This window comes from Pinus tabuliformis, chromosome 8, assembly GCF_031772625.1.
Source record: "Pinus tabuliformis cultivar Carrire ecotype Pingquan chromosome 8, CPIR1, whole genome shotgun sequence".
Taxonomy (NCBI): domain Eukaryota; kingdom Viridiplantae; phylum Streptophyta; class Pinopsida; order Pinales; family Pinaceae; genus Pinus; species Pinus tabuliformis.
In genome coordinates this window covers 1,857,732,494-1,857,755,212 of record NC_142294.1, presented here as the reverse complement: position 1 = coordinate 1,857,755,212, position 22,719 = coordinate 1,857,732,494, and the positions used below count along the sequence as shown (strand labels likewise).

The 22,719-nt window shown below is 39.7% G+C and overlaps 1 pseudogene; it reads right to left on the bottom strand.

Annotated features, from left to right (window-relative positions):
• The window catches only part of LOC149243709 (sterol 3-beta-glucosyltransferase UGT80B1 pseudogene), a 42,328-nt pseudogene that overhangs the window by 17,792 nt on the left and 1,817 nt on the right, over positions 1–22,719 (bottom strand).

Genomic DNA, 22,719 nt, shown 5'->3' with positions numbered 1-22,719 from the left:
TAAGGTAAATGGCGTGGAATCTAAGATAAAGGGCATGGAAGCTAAGATGGATGAGTCGAAGACAGATTTGAAGAGAGACATGGCAGATTTGAAGATAGATTTGAAGACAGACATGGAAGAATTGAAGAAGTCGCTACAAGAAAGGGTCATTAATGGTGACAAGGTAGTAAAGGAAACTCATGATGAGAACAAAAGAAATGTTAATCATGATTCCATAGACGTGAATGTTGGATCGAAGAATCACCATATTCCAAAAATTGATATGAGGAAGTTTGATGGCAAGGATCCCGCCACATGGATATTACAAATGGAGCAATTCTTCGATCTCAATAATGTGCAAAACGCACAAAAGGTACGTTTGGCAACTGTATATTTGGAACCAAATCAGTTTGTATGGTATCAATGGCTTTGTTCTCGTAAACAATTTATTACTTGGGCAATTTTTACGGAAGAATTGATAGCACATTATGAAGATACAAAAAGCAACACTTTTTTTAGCCAATTGATAAGTCTCAAACAAAAGGGTTTAGTAATGGAGCACATTGAGGAGTTCCAAAAATTGAACAAAAGGGTAAAAGATATTCCCGAGGAGCATAGGATTGATGTGTTCTGTTAAGCCCCTATACTACTAGTGTAACCCCTTATTGTTATTAGTATAGCCCACTTATTATATTGATGTACCCATGTAGTGCCCATATTGTTACTATTGTGCCCCATAGAAGCCCACTATTATTATTACTGTGGCTTTGTATTATTATTGTTAGGTCGGCTAGGTTATATTGTGACTCCTTAGACTCCTATATATAGAAAGGAGGTCTTTTCATTTGTATCATCAAAGAATTGTTCATTTATGTAATGTAAAGGAGGTTGCCCCCTCGAAGAGGCTGAATTCTAAGGCGTTGATCTATCTTTTCTATCTTTTCTTGAGCTGGTTTCATAACATTTGGTATCGGAGCTTTGGATTCAAGGGTTTTGCTGCTCCAAACAGGTCATCGTGGCATTTTCGCTATAAATTTTTTTCTGTGACGTTTTAGAAGTCGCAAAAAAAACCCATTTGAGACGAAATCGCACTGAACCTTGGGTCCGAATTTCAGAGCTTTTTGCACGATATTTGCAGAGATATGATCTTAGGAAGTTGGTCTTTTTGCAGGCTCCTGAATTACATTCAAAACAGGTGACCTGGGGAAAGTCGTCATAACTTTCTCTCTGGAGATCGGATTGAAATTTCGTAAGAAGGTAAAGAAAGAGGACGGACTGTAGTTTCTTGTATATCGTTTTCAGATCCAAAGGTCAAAACAGTGACACGTGGCACTTCATACAAGTTCGCTCTTCTGAAAGGTCTATAATCAGGTCATCTTGGGAGATTGTGCATAACTCTTTCTTGGAGAATCCAATTTGGATCAGACTGGTGGCATTGGAAAGAGGACACAGAGGGCTACTATAGGTCGCAATTTCAGAACTTAAAGATCTGAAAGTACAGAGTTATAGTTGTTTCAAGGTCAAGCTCCTAAAATCAAGAAAAAGCAAGATGAGGAAGTTTGATGGCAAGGATCCAGTAAATTGGATACTTCAGATGGAGCAATATTTTGATCTACATGGTGTACAACTGTTACAAAAGGTATGTATTGCATCTTCATATTTAGAACCAGATCAATTTTTATGGTACAAAGGGCTTTGTTCTCGTAAACAACTTGTTACGTGGTCAATTTTCACGGAGGAAATGATAGCACATTATGAGGATACAAAGAGCAACACCTTCTTTAGAGCAACACCACAACAATTGGAAAGAGTAAAAGGGCTTTGTGACATAGTGGAAAGAAAAATTATGGAAACCAGGAAGTGTACCCCTCACAACTATAAAGATGGAAGTGCTGTTTCTCCTAGCCTTCCACAACCTACAAGGGTTACACCACAACGATTGGAAGAAAAAAGAGAAAAAGGGCTTTGTTACAATTGTGATATCAAATGCACTAAAGGTCATAAGTGTGCTGAGAAGAAATTATTTTACATAGAATATGAAGAGGAGGAAGAAAAGGATCAAGAAACATCAAAAGAAGAAGATATACGCCAGGACCCCACCCCAGAGAAAGAAGAAATGAATCAGACCATATCATGTAAAGCATTGGCAAGAATTACCACTCCTCAAACTCTCAAGATAGAAGGACATATCAAGAAGAAAAAGGTGCAAGAAGTGAAAGATCACATCAAGAAAGAAGAAATGAATCAGACCATATCTTCTAAAGCAGTGGCAATAATTACCACTCCTCAAACTCTCAAGATAGAAGGACATATCAACAAGAAAAAGGTGCAAGAAGTGAAAGATCACATCGAGAAAGAAGAAATGAATCCAACCATATCTTGTAATTCATTGTTCGAAATTACCACTCCTCAAACTATCAAGATAGAAGGACATATCAAGAAGAAAAATGTTCAAGAAGTGAAAGATCACATCGAGCATCAAGAAATGAATCCGACCATATCTTGTAAAGGATTGGAAGAAATTACCACTCCTCAAACTCTAGAGATAGAAGGACATATCAAGAAGAAAAAGGTTCAAGTAGTGAAAGATCACATCGAGCATCAACAACAAGTTCTCCAACTTTTAAAGGATAACGCCACTTCGATGCAAAATCAAACGAAACAACAGGTAGATCAACATTGTAGTGAAAAATGTTTTGATGTAGGTGATTGGGTATTTTTACTGCTACATCTCAAGCAAGCTATTTATGAGAAGGAAATGTTGGCAATACTACATGCACTTAAAAAATGGCGACCTTACCGGATGGGAAGACTCTTCAAGGATGAGGATGTGGAAGCATTGTTTTGTGCTATTTATATTATCCAACCAGATTGGATAAATGAAGCAAGGGATGAATGGAAGAAGGATGAAGAAGTATGGCCACTTATTCAAAAGTTGCAAAAGATCCCAATTCAAATAATATTGCCAGAAATTGAAGAGGAAGGAAAAATCATATTGGAACCTGGAGCAGTCACAGGAAAAAGAACCAGACAGCTACGAAATCGATCAATTTCAGAGTATCTCATCAAGTGGAAGAACTTACCCGCTGAATATTCTGCATGGGAGGACAAGAATTTTATATAGAAGCATCAAGAACTACTCAAGCGTTGAGGACAACACTTTTTGAAGGAGAGGGGCATGTTAGGCCCCTATACTACTAGTGTAACCCCTTATTGTTATTAGTATAGCCCACTTATTATATTGATGTACCCATGTAGTGCCCATATTGTTACTAGTGTGCCCCATAGAAGCCCACTATTATTATTACTGTGGCTTTGTATTATTATTGTTAGGTCGGCTAGGTTATATTGTGACTCCTTAGACTCCTATATATAGAAAGGAGGTCTTTTCATTTGTATCATCAAAGAATTGTTCATTTATGTAATGTAAAGGAGGTTGCCCCCTCGAAGAGGCTGAATTCTAAGGCGTTGATCTATCTTTTCTATCTTTTCTTGAGCTGGTTTCATAACATGTTCATAGGGTCTTTAAAAGATAATATCCAACATGATGTTCGCCTTTGGGAACCTGATTCATTAGAGAAGGCATTCAGGTTAGCAAGAAAAATGGAAAGAAAAATTATGGCAACTAGGAAGCATACCACTCACAACTATAAAGACGGAAGTGTTGCTGCCCTTAGTCTTCCACAACCTATAAGGTTGACACCACAACAATTGGAAGAAAAAAGAGCAAAAGGGCTTTGTTACAGTTGTGATAGCAAATACACTAAAGGTCATAAGTGTGTCGAGAAGAAATTATTTTACATAGATTGTGAAGAGGAAGAAGAAAAGGAGCAAAGAGGTGTAATTGCACAATTATGCTCGCTAGATGTTTCCACATTGGAATCATCAATTTCTCGAGAGCTCCAAAAAGTCCTGGACAATCATTCCAAGGTATTTGAGACTCCCAAGGGTCTCCCACCTATGCATGATCATGATCATGCTATTCATCTGATTCCAGGAAGTGTTCCTCCAAACATCAGGCCGTACAGATATCCCTATGTCCAAAAAAGTGAAATTGAACGTATGGTTGCAGAAATGCTAGAGGCTGGTATAATTCAACCGAGTCAAAGTTCTTTCTCAGCTCCAGTAGTATTGGTGCACAAGAAGGATGGATCATGGCGCATGTGTCCAGATTATAGGGAGCTGAACAAGCTCACTATTAAAGATAAGTTCCCCATTCCTGTTATTGATGAATTACTGGATGAATTGCATGGATCAATTTACTGAACCAAGTTGGATCTTCGTTCGGGATATCATCAAATTAGAATGAAGATTGAAGACATTCCGAAAACGGCATTTAGAACTCATGAGGGTCATTATGAATTTTTGGTCATGCCTTTTGGCCTTACCAATGCACCTTCAACATTTCAAGGTTTGATGAATTCAATTTTCAAACCATTCCTTAGAAAATTTGTGTTAGTATTTTTTGATGATATACTAATCTACAGCAAGTCTTGGAAGGATCATGTTGAACATGTTGATAGGGTGCTACAACTATTGGAGGAGAAACAATTATATGCAAAAAGATCCAAATGTTTCTTTGGAGTCCAGGAGGTGGAATATTTGGATCATATTGTATCTCATGAAGGAGTTAAGGTCGACCCTAGCAAAATTAAAGTCATTAAGGAATGGAAAATTCCCACATCCATAAAGCATCTGCGAGGATTTCTTGGGTTGACAGGGTATTATCGCAAGTTTGTTAAGAATTATGGGAGAATAGCAGCACCTCTAACAACATTATTGAAGAAAGATTCATTTTCATGGACTCCGGAAGCAACAAAGGCCTTTGAACATCTTAAAGAGGCAATGTGCCAAGCACCGGTCTTAGCTACACCGGACTTCACAAAAACCTTTATTGTGGAATGTGATGCTTCAGGAAATGGAATTGGTGTTGTTCTAATGCAAGATGAAAGACCCATTGCTTTTGAAAGTCGTCCAATCAAGGGAAAGTTTTTAAGCAAAGCTATTTATGAGAAGGAAATGTTGGCAATACTCCATGCACTTAAGAAATGGCGACCCTACCTAATGGGAAGACACTTCAAGGTAAAAACTGATCGTGATAGCCTTAAATACTTTTTAGAACAAAGATTATCCTTTGAAGAGCAACAAAAGTGGGTCACAAAGATGTTGGGTTATGACTTTGAAATCATCTACAAAAAAGGGAAGCAAAATGTGGTGGCAGATGCACTCTCAAGAAAGGATGAGGATGTGGAAGCATTGTTGTGTGCCATTTCTATTATCCAACCAGATTGGATAAACGAAGCAAGGGAGGAATGGAAGAATGACGAAGAAGTGTGGGCACTTATTCAAAAGCTACAACAAGATTCCAGTACTTCTGATACATTTAGCTGGCAAAATGATTCGTTATGGTACAAAGATCGCTTATACCTCTGTAAGAATTCCCAGCTAAAACAAAAGATTCTTATGGAATTGCACACTTCTCCCTTAGGAGGGCACTCAGGATTTTTAAAAACTTACCACAGGGTTAAGAAGGGATTTTTTTGGGATGGCCTTAAATCAGATATTCAAAAATTTGTGGCGGAATGTTTGGTTTGCTAGCAAAATAAAGTTGAAACAATTAAGACACCGGGTCTATTACAACCTTTATCCATTCGAAGCCAACGTTGGGAGGAGGTTTCAATGGATTTTATCACAGGTTTACCCAAGTCTGAGGGAAAGAGTGTCATCATGGTGGTAGTTGACAGACTTACCAAGTATGCACACTTTTGTGCATTATCACATCCATGTAAAGCCAGTACAGTTTCTACTGCCTTTATGAAAACAGTTCAAAAGCTACATGGAAACCCAAAGATTATTGTAAGTGACAGAGATCCCATTTTCACTGGAAATTTTTGGACATAATTATTTTCTTGTCTTGGTACTCAGTTAGCTCATAGCTCATCTTATCATCCTCAATCTGATGGGAAAACTGAGATAGTAAACAAATTTTTGGAAGGATATCTTCGTTGCTTTGTATCTGATAAACAGACACAATGGGTCAAATGGTTGCCTCTGGCTGAATGGTGGTATAACACTTCCTTCCATACAGCAACAAAAATGACCCCATTTATGGCACTTTATGGGTATCAACCACCATCCATCACATCATATTTAAGAGAAAATTCTAAGGTTCAGGCAGTGGAACATCACATTAAACATCAACAACAAGTCCTCCAACTCTTAAAGGATAACCTCATGTTGGCACAAAATAGAATGAAACAACAGGCAGATCAACATCGCAGTGAAAGAAGTTTTGATGTAGGTGATTGGGTATTCCTACGGCTATAACCATATAAGCAAATGTCCCTAAAGCAAGCTAAGAAGGATAATAAATTATCACCAAAGTATTATGGTCCGTACAAGGTGTTGCAAAAGATTGGTACTATGGCATACAAATTGGAGCTTCCTGCAGCTTCTCGATTGCACCCAGTTTTCCATGTTTCATGTTTAAAGAAGGTTATAGGTGACAAGCTCCCAATTCAAACAATATTGCCAGAACTTGACGAGGAAGGAAAAATTATATTGGAACCGGAAGCAGTCACAGAAACAAGAACTCGACAGCTACGAAATCGATCAATTTCAGAGTATCTTATCAAGTGGAAGAACTTATCCGCTGAAGATTCCACATGGGAGGATGAGAATTTTATGCAGAAGTATCCAGAACTACTCAAGCGTTGAGGGCAACACTTTTTTGAAGGAGAGGGGCATGTTGGGTCCCTATAATACTAGTGATTACCCCATTACTATTGTAGTTATACCCCTTATTTATATTGTTGTGCCCCTATTACCCCTATATTGTTATTTCTGTGCCCCATAGAATCCCTCTATTGTTATTTTTGTGGCTTTATATTATTATTGTTAGGTCGGCTGGATTATATTGTGACTCCTTAGACTCCTATATATAGAAAGGAGGTTTTGTCATTTGTATCATCCAAGAATTGTTCATTTATGTAATGTAAAGGAGGTTGCCCCCTCGAAGAGGCTGAATTCTAAGGCGTTGATCTATCTTTTCTATCTTTTCTTGAGCTGGTTTCATAACAGAAAAGGCTATGAAAGATTTAGAAATGATCCTTGACCTGGACTCTTTTGGACTGGTATCTTTCAAGCTACCTCAGCAAACCGGAGCAGGTACATCTTTTGCTGGAACTTCACAGCAACCTGTACAAGAAATCAACACACCAGTTTCAGGTTCTTCCAAGGGCAAGGAAGTAGCAGGCAGAGAGCAACGAACAATGACTGAGAAGCAGGAGCAAATTCCTCTAGTACAAACCAAAGCAGAAGAGATCCCTACACTACAGACTCCTCTAAATGAGGAAAAAGGCAAGAAAAGGGACAGAGAAGAAGCCACACCTATCAGTGGACCTGCAGAACAGCCAGGTGCAAAAAGGCAAAGATTGAATCCTCTATCTGAAGAGGAAATCATTGAAGAAACAATAGAAAGCCTAAGAGGTGAGAGGGCAACCAGCCCACACACTTCCCCAGTAATCAACACATCAACCAGCTCACACAGTCAGGAGCTGGAAAGGCAACATAGTGTGGAAGTTTCATCCACTAGGCCACCAAGTAAGCAGACCTTTGATATCAAAAAGACATTCACAGAGATAAAGGCTAGAAATGATCCATTGAGGCTACAAATTTATAACCAATATCTTAAGATGGCCCCCACAAAATAGTAAAGATTTATGTTTGCCTATGACATAAAGGAGGGAAAAATGATCATGAGCTATTTCAAGCCCAAAGTGCAGCAACCACAATCACCAGCTGACTACATCAAGACAAATCTGGAAGTCTTCGCCAAAGAAATTCATCCAATAGACCATATTGAGCTGCACAAACAGACTGGAGAGATGGTGTATTCCACACTAGCTGACAAGGAAATGTTGGCTCATAAATTGCAAAATTCACTGGAGAACACCTCTGCTCAGCTAGACTTAGAGAAAGCTTCATCCCTAGCAAAGGAAAACAGGATTAATTCCTTGGAGGATATTATCATTGAACTGGGACATGATCGCAAAGATGCCAAGGGCATAAAAGCACTAATGAGGAAAAGGGAAGAGGACATTGTTGCCCTCAGAAAATAACTCAAAATGCCTCCGTCTATGCATCCACAAACATTAGATGTTGTACAACAGAGGTCCGAAGAGGACATGATGGACCTGCCCATGATGCTGAATGAGAGATTGAGTGAGATAGAGTAGGCATTGGAGAAAGCATTACAAGAAAAGCAGGGAGAGTCGACCTCCCAGCCACTTGAAGTAACTCGAACACTCACAACTGCCCCTTCCATAGTTATAACAACAGTGCCTCCCACTGTCCCGAAATCAACATCAACAGCACCAGGCAACAATAACTATGACTACAAAGCAACTAATAAAAGCCATGGAGGAGTTGAAACTCCAAGTATCTGAATTAAAGCAAGTCAAAGAAAATTTCAAAGGTTGAGCAAAGCTATGATAAATCTAAGATGAATGTGGCAGAGAAAACAAGGGAGGTCAAAGCATTGGAGAACAAGGTAAGAGCCTTAGAAAAGGATCTCTCTCTGCATAAGCCTTTGGCAGAAATCAGTGGAATTTTGTGGACCAACATCATTCAATCCCTTAGTGGTGTATGGAGGTCTATTCAGACCATTTATGAACAGATTGATCTGATAGGAGTAGTCCAAGTAGAGATTCAAAAAACAAGAGCCTTATTGGGACAGATGCCTGAGCAAGCTAACAGGCTAATACTTTTTTTGAATACTAAGACCAGTGAAGAACTGGAAGAACTGGATATCAGAGATAGAACAGATACCATTCTAGACATCAAGAGAGTTCTAAAAGAACTCTAATGCAAACTTGGATAGAAGATGCCAGGACATGCAGGTGGAGATTGACTCTTTCACAGAAAAATTTACACTCCTGCATCAAAAAGGTTTGCCAAGTCCTCTGGGAGATAATGATCATCTGATGAAGCTCAAGGATTATGTACATAAATTAAATACATATGATGTCAACCAAGCTAATGCATCTTCAAGTACTTCAGGAGAAAAAGCACTCCCATCTAGCCAGTCCCTTTATCACAGCCTAGAACATCTATTTTATATAGAGCATGAGGTGAAGCATCTGTTCACCATCCCACCTAATTTCTTCAGGTACAAAGAGACTGATGAGACTTTAAGGAAGCTGCAGAGACATAAAATACCAGGACCAGAGTGGTGGCAAAACATGTTAGAGATCCTGTAAATTTATCTTTGGTCAAATGCAAAATTGGACCATCTACTATAATGCACAGAACAACAATAAATTGCAGTCACGTGGGTCAAAGTGCATCACATCAACATTAAGGAAAGTCCAGCCAAAGCAGAAAAATAAGCACAGAGGATCAGTAGAAGACAGCTGGGAATCGTCTTATAGAACCTACCTCCAGTACTTCTCATAAAGACAGAACAACCAACATAGCATGAATTTATTGCATCTATTGATTATCTCCCTGTTTTCGAGACTGTCTGTCTCTATCTATGTAAAAGAAGCATTAATTGTCAGCAGATATTATTTCTATAAGATATTTTGCATAGTATCTTGACATTTTGTATAAATAACCCCCCAAACGAAGTATTTGGGGTTGGTTGGTGGTGGATGTTCATAAGTTTTGGCTGTAATACTGAACAATTTTGGAAATAAAAAGGTTGTTGGAGCCATTTTTGTCAAGCTCACTAGATGAAGAATTGATGCTAAGGACCATTTTACAGAATTCTTGAATCGTTTATGGATCAATAAGTTCCTTCTAACTTGTATCTTACAGTTTCTATGCTTACTATATCATATATGTTTCATGATTTGAATAATAGAGAAAAAGAATAATTCATAATTTGCTTGTTTGCACTCTGTGTTCAGTCTCTATTATTATTAATGTTTTCTTCAAAATCAGCATAAACAGTGAATTCTTAATTGCTCCTGTTTCCCCTGGTTCTTTCATCTTGAATATTAACTAAGGGATTCTTAATTGCTCCTTAGCAGTAATCATCCATTTTCCCTCTGTCAACATGATGAAGGATTCTTAATTGCCCTTCACCCACTGACTCCATTCCGTCATATTTCAGCCTATAAATTGCTCCATATTTGAGTACCTTGCTTTGTGATAAATCCTCTGATAAGAAACCTAACCCAGGAAGCCATCCTTCTTTGACTCCATCATGTCTAATGGACTGAAATGCTTTAGTTTTAACTCATTTTTCTATTGAGTCCCCATCCTTCCAAACAAACTCAAATGAAAACCCTTGTACTTCATAACTAGCCTAATATACCTCAAAACAAAGCTAAATCATAAAGACAGAGCCCTCTCTGGATGCAGACTAGCTAGAATTTGTATCTAAAAGATTGGTCTGTGGTTACCTCGGCCGTATTCCCTTTCTTACAACTTTTGGGAACAACCTGAGTGATAACATAGTCATCTAGTAGGATCACCAGTGTATGGCTTCAATCGGCTGCCATTCACCTTTCTTGGGAAGGGTTCTCCATTTAATTTTACCAACTAAAATACTCCACCATCATTAATCTCCTTGATAACATATGGCCCCAACCAATGCATCCTAAATTTTCCTAGAAATTTATCAAACTTTCTATCATATAAGAAAACTAAGTCATTTACCTTGAAGGTTTGCAGTTTGATTTGCTGATCATGCCATGCCTTTTCGCACTCCTTCTAAACTTGTTGATGGAATCCAACTAGAAACCTATCCTCTTCAAGCTTTGTTAGTTGCACGAGCCTATCCTCTAGGGCTTTGCAATCTGCCATTCCTGTGAATTTCACTATCCACAGACTAGTTACAATGTATTCCATTGGAATCATAGCTTCAACACCATAAACCAGCCTGAAAGGCGTTTGTCCAGTAAGCTTCTTACAACTTGTTCTATAATCCCATAGCACCACGGGTACGCACACATCCCAATCATTTCTTTGTGTATTGAAAACCTTTGTTAGTGAATTTTCTAGTATCTTATTAAATGCTTCTACTATTCCATTAGCCTATGAGTGATATGGCATGCTCTTTTGATGGTAAACCTGAAATTCCTCTATCATCGCGCTGATCGTTTCATTAATAAAATGCATACCGCAATCACTCATTAAAATTGTTGGACAACCAAACCTTGTCAACACGTACTCAAAGATGAATTTTGTTGTTGTTGTGCTTGTACACTCCTTCACAGGTTGCTCTTCTGCCCATCTGGTTAAATACTCAGTCGCGGTGATGATGTACCATGCACCCGTATTCTTTCCTGGAGGCTGAATTGGTCCCACAAAGTCAATCGCCCACTTCTCAAAGGGTTGTAATGATATCTGTGGATTCAATGGTAGCTCATCCCTCCACGAGGGTCTGCCAATCCTTTGGCATGCATTGCATGCCCTACAATATGATTTTGAATCCTTATGCAGTGTCGGCCACCACAACCTAGCACATAGAATCTTATGCACCGTTGCCTTTCCTAAATAATGACCTCCTACAACTCTACCATGAGCCTCAGTGAGGATGCTTTTTCATTCAAACTCTGGCACATAACATCCCAATATTTCATCTGATCCTATTTTGTACAAGTGCCCTACAATGAGAGAAAAGTTTGTCATGTGCACCACTAGTTCTTTCTTTTGTTGACTTGTATATCCTTCCGGAGTTGTTCCTGTCATCAGGAAGTGTATAATATATTCAAACTGAATATCCACGATACGAACTGCAAAGAGCTATGTGTCAAGCAATCCTTCCTCCAAATTAGTAGGCTCTTCTCCAATTTCAATGCATGACAGATGATCTGGTCCTACATTCAATCATCCTAGTTTCACAATGACCTTAAAATCATATTCCTGGAATAACAACAACCACCTGTATATCTTCCCCCCCAACACAGGCTTGTTGACCAGGTATTTCAATGCAGAATGGTGTTTATACATCTTAAAATGTCTACCCAACAAATAATGCCTGAACTTCTGGAGCATGTACAATTCTTCATGGAATAATTTTTCTTAGCTTTGGAAAAATTCCTACTTTCGAATGCTATAGGATGATCCAAGTCCTCTTCACCAGCCTATGTCAGTACTTCTCCCAACGTAATACATGACGCATCCACATGCACGTGAAATTCCTTCTTCCAATCCAAGAAGACTAGGATCAACGCGGTGACCATTTTATCCTTTAACACATCCAAGCTCTTTTGACATTCTTCATTCCAACAGAATGTAACATCCTTCTTTAACAATTTTTCCATCGGCGTGGTGATTTGGGCCTAAATCTTATTGAATTTCATATAGCATTTTGTATGCCCTAGTGTTGCGCGTAGCTGTTTCACACTCCTTGCCGACTACAAATTGATTATGACTATGATCTTCACAACGTCTATCATCAAGCCTTGTTTGCTTACCACATGACCCAGCAAAATCCCAAAAGGGACACAAAAAAAACATTTCTTCAGATTGAGAGTGATCTGGTACGTATGGCATGTATCTAGCATCAAGTGCAAACTTGCTACATGGCACTTTACCAGTCCAAACACTATCCAATCATCAAAGTATACCTCCAGAAATTTATGAATGAAGTCCTTGAACGCTGCAATGACTACGGGGGAAAAGGTCGTCAACGCATTCTTCAGTCAAAAAGGAATTACAGTGTATTGAAATCATCCCCACTTGGTTGCGAAGGTCCTCTTACTTCTATCTTCTGGCGTGATCTTGATATGATGGTACCCTGAGAACCCAACAATAAATGAATATGCTTCATGGCCACCAACATTATCCAGCACCTCATCAGTTAACGGAGTTGGGAAGGGATCATGCACACAGGCGTCATTCAACTTCCTAAGATCTACACATATCCTTATTTCATCCTTCTGCTTCTTTTATTAAACTACTATTGGGCTCACCCAATCAGATTCTTCCACCGGTTAAATAATACTTTCTACAAGCATCTTATCCAACTCTAAGCAGACCTTTTCTTTATACTTCAGATTGAGGTGGTAAGGTCTTTGCTTCACAAGCTTCACATTCGGTTTTAGGGTGATCTTCATGACACCCAATTCCCCTATTATCCCTTTCAGATCTGAAAACTTCATGGGGAACAGATCCTGCTATTCACGGAGAAGTTTGAAGACCTTATCTACTATCGCATCATCCCAGTAGTCCCCAATCTTTGCAAACTTTGGCTATGCCTCCATGCCAACATTCACATGTCTAGTTTTGAGTGGCTCAGTTATGTCTAGGTTCTCTAATTGCAGTCCTTCAACTTCGCGGTGACCTTCAATCTCTGGAATATTAATCTTCCTCGGGTCTCTGTCTTCTTCTTTCGTTGTTACATTGTAGCACTCCAGCCCATGGCACAACTGGGCAGTCCATGTTAGAAAATTATATATTACGGAGCAATGGAACACATAAAATATTGCAGAAATATAAACACAGAAAAAATGCACAAAACAAGAGAGACACAGATATATGTGTTTCACCCAGTTTGGGCTACGTCCACCCTGAACAACCAGTCCTTCCTTTCTATTATCCAGCAAAATGAAGAGATACAACCTACAACAAATTCACTGTAATATCCTTTGTTTTCTCTCACAGTCTCAGCTCTTTGTTTCTCGCTCACAGATTACACATCTATCACGCAGCCTCAAATACAATGCCCTCATACAAAGAGAGGGGGTTGCCTTCTAGGGAAAAAAACCCTAAACAAACATAAGTTCTACCGTCAGATCATCCGCCTAATGAACGGCCCAGATTGACTACAAATTACTATACTTTTACAAGGTAATTTTACATTTATTTTTGGCTTCAGGGGCTCTACCCCCAAGCCCCCACTGGGGGACCGCTGGCCCCCGGACCCCCCAGCCGGGGGGGATGGGCCCCCCCACACCCCCCCGCGTGGAGGGGTGTACAAAACTTCCTGGGGTATACATCCGACTGAAACAAAGACCTCTGAACAATCATGCTCCACACACAACAGTCCAATCAGGTTGAATAAAATCTAGAGGATTTTGCGGTATCCTAAATATTGTTGCCTTAAACTCCTGCAATGCTTCATTGATATATTCAAGCCCATCCTCAAAGTTGAACATCAACAGAAATACTTGGCACAAAACATCCCATTCTTCAGTGCCATGGCAGAGTTTCGTATCCAAGTAACAATTCATTGGTATAACATCCAAAGTATGACAAAACAAATGTACCCACTCCAGTTGAGGCTTCACTCCATACACTTTAGTCCTTTTGGCCAAATGGTAGCGTGGATCATTCCTTCCATCATGCTTTTTTGTTATTCATACTTTTGGGCGACCAAACCACACTCTTTTCATTTTTCTCTATACGCACCAATCATCAAAATTGTCCTTGTGTGTGACACACCATCTCGTAGGCATAGCAGGCAGTGTCTAGTTTAGGGCCTGGAAGCGATGTTTCTCTGGAACTTCTCTCTGAAATGCATCCACAAAGTGATCAACATCATTTAAACCGTCATAGTAAGGCATATTTCTTACCTTTGATGATGCACAGTGCAACGAATTGGTCATCATATTACAGCACAATGTAGATACTTCATGCAGTTAATTATGCCAATGCTTGAGTTCTTCATTTGAATTTGACGTGAAAGAACTTTCATATTCCCATGCAATACGTCCATCTATTGTCGGATTCACCCAGTCCTGATCTCGCACTGTTATCTTATAAATCTGGTCCAAATCGTCATCACTTTCATAATCTCAGACTGGTTCAGTATAGCACGGTCCTTCTGTAAGGTCCAGTGGCACCACTACATGGAGCGATTTATTCTAAAATATCATCTTCCACTTCTTGAGATTGATTAACCCATTCATGTTAGTGGCCCATTCGATCCCAAGGAGCGTGGGGTAGGGATTGTTGTCATCCACAATTTCTATCACCTCAAAATTAGCTAGTGCGCTCGTGCCTTCAATATCAACTGTTACCGCTTGCAACCTCCCCATTGGGATGATTTTCTGTTGATTCTCTATCCTTAACTGAATCAAATACCATTGTAGCATAGGTCTCCCCATTCTCTCCCATGTCTGTTTCGGCAACACGTTCATGTCTGACCCCAAATCTAAAATAACCGGATCCATCTCATATTCACCTATCTACGCAATAAGCCCCACCTCATGCCCTATTCTCCTCTTATGCCTTCCAATCTTTCTGACTACGCGCAGTATGTCAGTAGCATTTTCTTTCCCATTGAACCTATTGATCATCTCCTACAGTCCCTTCACAACCTTTCTTTCACATAGCAGTTTCATGTAGGTCTCTAAGAACGTGGTAATCATGGATGGGTCCATTTCTTCAGCTAGCTTCTCCTGACTCCCTGAGGTAGAGGCCTCAGTGAAGCTTTTCTTCGCTTCCATAAATGTTTCTTTCGGGTGCTCTAGATCAAACCCAGTCTCCTTTTCTGGTGCTTTGCGGACCCACTCACCTTCTTCAAGCTACTTTTCCTTATTGTCACTAGTCATCGCTCCACTCCGCATAACAATATTTACATTAGGATATTCCTTGGGAGGCTCAGCCCTCATCATCTATAGGTTTTGAGTCGGTTGTTGAGGTTGTGCCTCCTTCTTGCATATCTTAGCTAATAATATAGGGAAATCCTCTATCACGTGGTCAAACTGAGTACAATAGCAGCATGACAGCCACATCAGATGCAGGCAGTATTGTGTGTAGTGTCCTATTCCTCCACAATTGTAACAAATAACCTTCTCTCAACCTCTACCAAGTCCTCCTCCACCTCAGCCTCATCCACACCCCAGATACTCACCTCGAGCTCCTCCAGTGCCTTGGTCAGGAGGCCGTGTTTCTACCTGCACCCTGTATGCAGGTGTTCTATCCATCATTAATTCATAACTACAGAAATTGCAATCATCATGACCCACTGATTGAATGAAGTTGCACAAGAGTTGTTGCGGTGTCTATATGAATTTCTACAAAAAATGGCAATTTTCTGATGCATGTTTCCCAGCTACCTGACAGATAACACACCATAACACAGGCCTTGCACTTGGCCCTGCTGGAGTCTAGCCTGAGAGGATTTGTTCCCCCTACTATAACATAGTTTGCAAAAACCAGATAGTGATCTTTGTCATGCCCCTGGATTTTGCACTTTAGGCACCAAACTTCTTCGTGCACCTCTAGCCAATTTGTTTTATCTTTCTTCAGACTCTACATTTCTAGGCAAAGGTTCTAAAACTTCTCATGAATCTACTAAACCCCCAAATTAGCATCTTGCATTGGCGTCTTATGCAATCTCATCGTGATTTCCAGAGCTTTCGCCTCAGCCCCAATCTTCTGTTGTGATACGCAACCCTTAGATGAGGCAGGAGTGAAGCCACAAACCATTTCCAGTGCTGCCCATCAGTGAGATTCATGTTAGCCTCATGGATCATACACTTCAATCTCTAATCCAAATCCCAGGGTGTCTCACCAAGCTTCATCATGATCTCTTTGAATCCCACAATTGATTGCACCTTAGAATTAGGTCTACTGAATTCCTTATTTAGCGCAGTTTGGATATCTGCCATTGTGGACATCAGATTATCAGTGTAGTATTTAATGTACCACGTTAATGCGCAATCCTGAAACGCACTAACCAATGTTGATTTCTTCATTTGATCATCCGTGATACCCTAAGCTTCCCATACAGCCTTCGCGATGAACCAAAATTGGTCTGGATCTTCATTTCCCATGCCCTTGAACATAGGTAGCTTTACGTAGTTCACCATATTGAATGGTGGTAGAGGTGGCAACAGTGTAGGTGAAGGCATATGCAGTGGAGGTGAAGATGGAGGCGGTGTGGGTGGATGAGGAATTTGCAGGAACCCTTGCTTTGTCAACTGAACAACTCTTTGTGGAGATGCATGTGCTGCTTCCTCGTCGTCACTCAGAGGGGGTTCAATTAGAGGGCTATATTTAGGGCATGTTCTTCCCTTGTTCCTGAATTTACTTCCACTTCACGTAGCCTCAAATATCAAGGTAGTTGCATAACCCGCTTTTCACACAAGACCATCTTAATGCAAGTATTCAATGATTTTAAATACTTACCTCACGGCCCCTTGAGGAATCGGCACTCTGCTTCATTGTAACTGACCAAGGTATTGATTGTGAACTCTATCACAAACGCTCGTATGATACGATTGATCCGATGATCGACAGCGCGTGATCTTATCTTCAGAGGTTTCTAATCTCGAAAATAACTCTAAGGTCCAGAATATTGGACCATCAAGCCTCCACCTTCCTTGGTTGTCTCCAATTTCACAATCCACTCGTAGAACTTCATCGGGAAGGAACATAAAAATATTTCGTGTATTTCTCTGTATAAGTATCTTTCCAACCACATTTCTTTCGTCAATCGCAGATTCCTATTTTTCTGCGCCATGAATTCATGGATCTTTATATCCAACCAGTCTTCAACCTCTTTCATAGTTGGATTCCAATGATTCGACCTCACAAATCTCTCATGCAGATCTAGGTCCCCGTAATGCAACCATTTGTTGGCTTGATGGGCCCTGACCTAGGTTCAGTGTTAAGTAGCCAAGAAAATCCCTACACTACTGGCCCTTTCAGCATCAATTTGTGGAGCGCAGACTAAAGTCTCACCCAAAGAAGTATGGGGGGATGCAGGAACCAAGTTTCCACACACTAAGATGGTTGTGATGTCTTTTTTATACCATAACCCTTCCTTCGCGCAGACCTATAAGCCCTCTAGGGCTTATTAATGTACTTCTCTTATTTGTCCTTGAAGCCTCCGTGAAAGTCTCTGATCGTCCTTTGCAGACCCTAAATATCCAATTCAGATGCTTATGCACCTTTGTAATTATTCTTACTATTGTGTCGAACCCAATTAGCTTAAGTATTGGTTAACTTCAACATGTATTATGATTATCTTCGCGTAAACATATATTCTTACTTGTGTTCATATGAAAACATAAAATACATAGATTCACGCATCAATATAGAATTAAATCATAAACCCAGTATTCAAAATAACATAATCATAACATTCATAACATAAGTAAAATAACTCATACACATATATCTCCAAAATAATTCTCTTTATTGATGGTTCAGATCTCCAATATAGACTCTAACTTCCCTGCACACACAGCTGCAGGGGTCCACGCACTCAACTGTGGAATTCTACCCTAGGCCTTTGCACACTCAACTACAAAGTCTTTTCCTACGCTAAGACTCTTCACTCTTAGCTCTCATAGACCCAAAAACTTAGAACTCTACCTACTTCCCTTTTTGATACTCTTCTAAGACTCCCTTTTTATACATTCCCATGGCCTACGGACCAAGGGCAAATCTCATCAAGCTGACACCAACTATCTAAACTAAGGCAGGAAAACCTTTTTGATTGTTTACATCTTCACACTCTGCAGCCACAAAATGTGGAGACTTTACATTCTTTATGCAAAACTTGGGCCTTTTTCCCCAAAACTTGGGCTTTTAACCCCAAAATTAACCCCAGGGGACCTGTTCCCAAATATGCGCAACTAGAGTCAAGGCAATACCATACTACCCACTCCAAGGACTCCTAATCTAGAAGGTTTACGGTCTATTTGGGACTTCTTACCGGGGAGATCCCCTGACATGTTTGCGAGTCCAACACTGTCAACATTTCTGGTGCTAGAAGGAGCACCAGATGACAACTTGAGTCCTCACATCATGTTTTGAATCTTCACACATATATCATGGATATCGTTGTAGTTAACCCTCCTTGATGTATGTCCAATGCACATTCCCTTGAAATCACGAAGGATGTTTTTGATCACTTGTCTAAAATCACGTATATGGTGAAGGCGAAGCGGCCTCGCCTAAGCACTTAGATGGCTTCCTTACATTCTTGGTGAGTGAGGAATAGCTTGATGAAGTAGAGGTCAGCATGCTTCTTGCAACCACACTTCATGAATCCCCACAACGATGGTGTCGTAGCCTACCTCACAACTGCATGCACTCATTTAAGTAGTTCAGTGATCTAATCGGATTTGTTTTCCATTGGTTTTGTCCTGAAGCTCTTGACAATAAAATGTTCAAACAATGGAAGGCCTCACATGAATAGCCTGTGGATTTTTGGTAGCGCTTTCGTTTAATCTAGTTTGAAGCTCCGAAAAAATAAATGAAATTCCAATATCTTATGGATAGATTTGAATATTTCCTTGCCAAATCAATCTATCCTAATGTGAAATTAATGTTCAAACACCATTGAGCATACTTCAACGATGGAATTGCGCAATCACATCCGGATGTAGTTGCTGTCACAAGTGACTATCTTTCTTTCCCTAATCAAATAGCTCCACCCTTGCAAAGTGATATGGGAGAAAATGCAACCATGTTTGTTCAACTGTCACATCCTCCAACCTCACTACTCTCAATTTCTGCACAGATTTGGTTGGGAAGCCCAGGGGTTGTCATATGCACTTGTTACCTCAACCTCTATCTTCGAATTCTACTGATCTTCTGGATTGCACTGTCTTGTGTTCTTCTGTTCTCGACTCTACATCTCTTATGAATGAGGGTCAAGCCATCGACAAAGTTAATGTTGCACAACCAACTTGCGTTGTCATTTATGATGAGCATGACTGGGGATATGAACATCAACCCGTGATGAGGGATGAGCTCCTTCTGTCTGCGCCAAATCCACTTTTTCTTGACATATTTAGTGATTATGTTATCTCTGATTTTCCTTGTGTAAATTCATCCATGGACGCATACACTTCCAATCATCGGTAGAATACATCCAATGTCAATATATCATTTGACATCGGAGAAGACAAATTGTTCATTGAAAATCCACTTCATTTCTCATATACCTTTTCTGGAAATGCAGAGGGTGAGAATTTATGCCTCTCATTTATCCCTTTGTTTGATTTATCAGATCATGAGGATACCAATGAACTCATTGATTTTTCTAATCATACCTATCATGATATATTTACTCCCATATTTGATCATGGTGTTTATCTTATCACTGTTGATCTTTCAAAGGCACCTGTTTATGATGATCTATCTGTTAATGAAGTCGAAACCCCCAGGTTGTTGAGGCACTTCAGCCCAGCTAATGTTTATGTCAATCCCTCGCTTTCATGAGGTTAGTTTCACTTCCAAATAGGAAATGTTGAAATACCCAAGGCTCCTCATCACTTATCTGTATGCATTGAATATCAATCCAACACACATAATTCTCTTCCTCCACTCGAATCACATGATCCCATTGCTCATGCATTGGAGGAATCTTATACAACAAGCACACTTGTGAGACATAAGTTATCTCTTTTTCTCACATTTTCTTGTATGTCACAGTAAAGAGAGTGCATATGGTTAACATCTGCATGTAATGTACCACAGCACCATGGTAAGTCCATAGAGTGCTTTTCGTGTGCTCTCACTTTTTTCTTTTCTGTGGATGCATTTAAAATCAGAGTGTGTTTGTCTTCATTGTTATATCTTTCATGTTTGTTGGTTCGCTTCAATGTGATTTTCGTAAACCATGCCTTCACCAACATGGGTTAGGCAATGCACCGGTGGCTGCATTGGAAATATCACTTCACATGAGTAGGCCCATGCACCCTTAATTTAGGATTACGAGTAGTGTTTTCTTTTGTCTTGTCTGCTTGAATGCATGTTTGCTTTCTTGATTTGTTTGTTTGATTGCTTTCCTGATTTCTTTTCTTACTTACGTTTCCTTCACATTTTCTTCTGCTCTTTTCTTTTTTTTCTTTTGTTTCTTGTTTACATTCATAGGTTAGTTTCACATGAAACTGTGTATGATTCTGGAATAAAGTAGGGTAAAGTACAAGAGGACTTGTACAACTACCAACATTTGGTTCTATTTTACTCTCTCTTTATGTAGAACTTTTTTTCTTCATTCAATGATACACCAATGGAAAATACGTTCTGTTCAACGTACACAGCGCGAATCTTGGTGAAAACACAACGCTTGCACGCTAACTAGTACCACTTACTGTAGCCAGTTGTTTAGGGTTAACCCTTCTCAGCTCAGTCAAGTAGAATAAGGTGAAGGGGAAAACATTAACAAGTATGCCAAAGGTATATATAAAATAATTCTCTAAAGGAACAACCGCTTCTTCTCTCAATAATTCATGATCCCTCTTCTGCCTTTGAAATAAATAAGTTCTTATGCACAATTCTTGAAAAATAAAAAATGAAAATGTGAATTTTTTTTTAAAAAGTGAATAAGGCAAAAGAAGAGAAAGGATTCTTGTGCAGAGAGGTGATGCAATTAACTCCACCAGGGTACTAACTAGGCTCGCTGGCAGTAGATCAATGCTTGTGTTCCTACGTGACTCCGTCGAGGTACTGTCCAGGCTTGCTGGCAGCAGAGCATCACCAGAGATGAAACTTAAAATTTGACTATCATATTACTTGTGCACCAATATACCCCTCATCCCCAATCGCAACAACTATGTTGACTTGGATTGGAATGTGTGGTGACCGATCAAGAGGATGGGAGGTGCTACATCTTTTAATCAAGCTAGTGTGGAAACCACCATGATCTAAGAAAAGAACAATACTTATGGAGGAGTTAGACTTTTTTTTCATGGAACGAAGTCCATTAAGAGGGATGGAGTTATACTAGTGTGTCGCAAGTGTTGTAGTGGCTACAACCACCCTCCAAATGTTTTCCTTAGCTTCATTTTGGAGCCTCCCTACCAACCATTCTTAGCAGCATGTCTTTCACTCTCCAAGTACATACTCTTTAGTTGAGTTTCAGTGGCTTATCGACTTTTGTTTGCTAGCTTGTTTACCTCCCACCTGCAAGCTGACACCCTAGAGCATAGTCATCTTCTGGCTGTTGTTCACTTGAAAATTGTGTAGAACTAGAGGGGAACCAACCTTCCTCTCCAGAATTACGTAGACCATCAAAGCAGCCTACTGCTCTCTAGAAATGCACAAAGCAAGCATGCAACCTTCCCTTTGGAAGTTGCACAGAGTATCCCATCAATGGGCTTTGTTAGTGCTTGAATCTGCCTCAGGCTGAATGAAGGTGAGGTTCAAGGCAACATAAAACCAAGCTTAGCCTCGTAGCTAGCCCTACGAGTATAGGAGAGGGCTCTCTCCGAATCAATCTCGATAAAAAAGAGTAATAGGGTACGAGATGACTTAAAATGGGAACTAATTTTAGGCTAGTAAATAGATAAGAGAGGGTATTTTGATAAATGATTGGGTTTTCTAGGCAATGTGAGATCAAGAGCAGCATGAACAAAGAGATTAAATCCGAGACACAGATTATCTCAGGAGGCAAGGCAGGCAATAAATTTAGCATTCAATTTTGAAATTATATGGAATGAAAAGACTGCTGAGAGGTTGACAAGGGCAATAGATGAATCCTTATCAAACAGAAGAAAACACAGAACATGAATACCTTCCCAAGGCAGAGCAGTAAACTGGATTCTGCCCTTCTCACTTAAAGACATTCATTTAGAAATGATTATGAAATGAAATGTGAAACATAACAAGCTACATATGAAACAAAAGAAAAGACAAATTCTAAATTCACACCACAAGAATCTCAGGAGTCAAAGCTGTATCTTTTCCTTAAATCCCTGTCAAAAACTGTACAGTGATGTTTTCCTTCACACCTCTCCCAGAACTCAGAACTCTTTACCCCATGACCTTCAATACAATAAATAGACTCACTATATAAAAAAATGAATCGACTCAGAATAT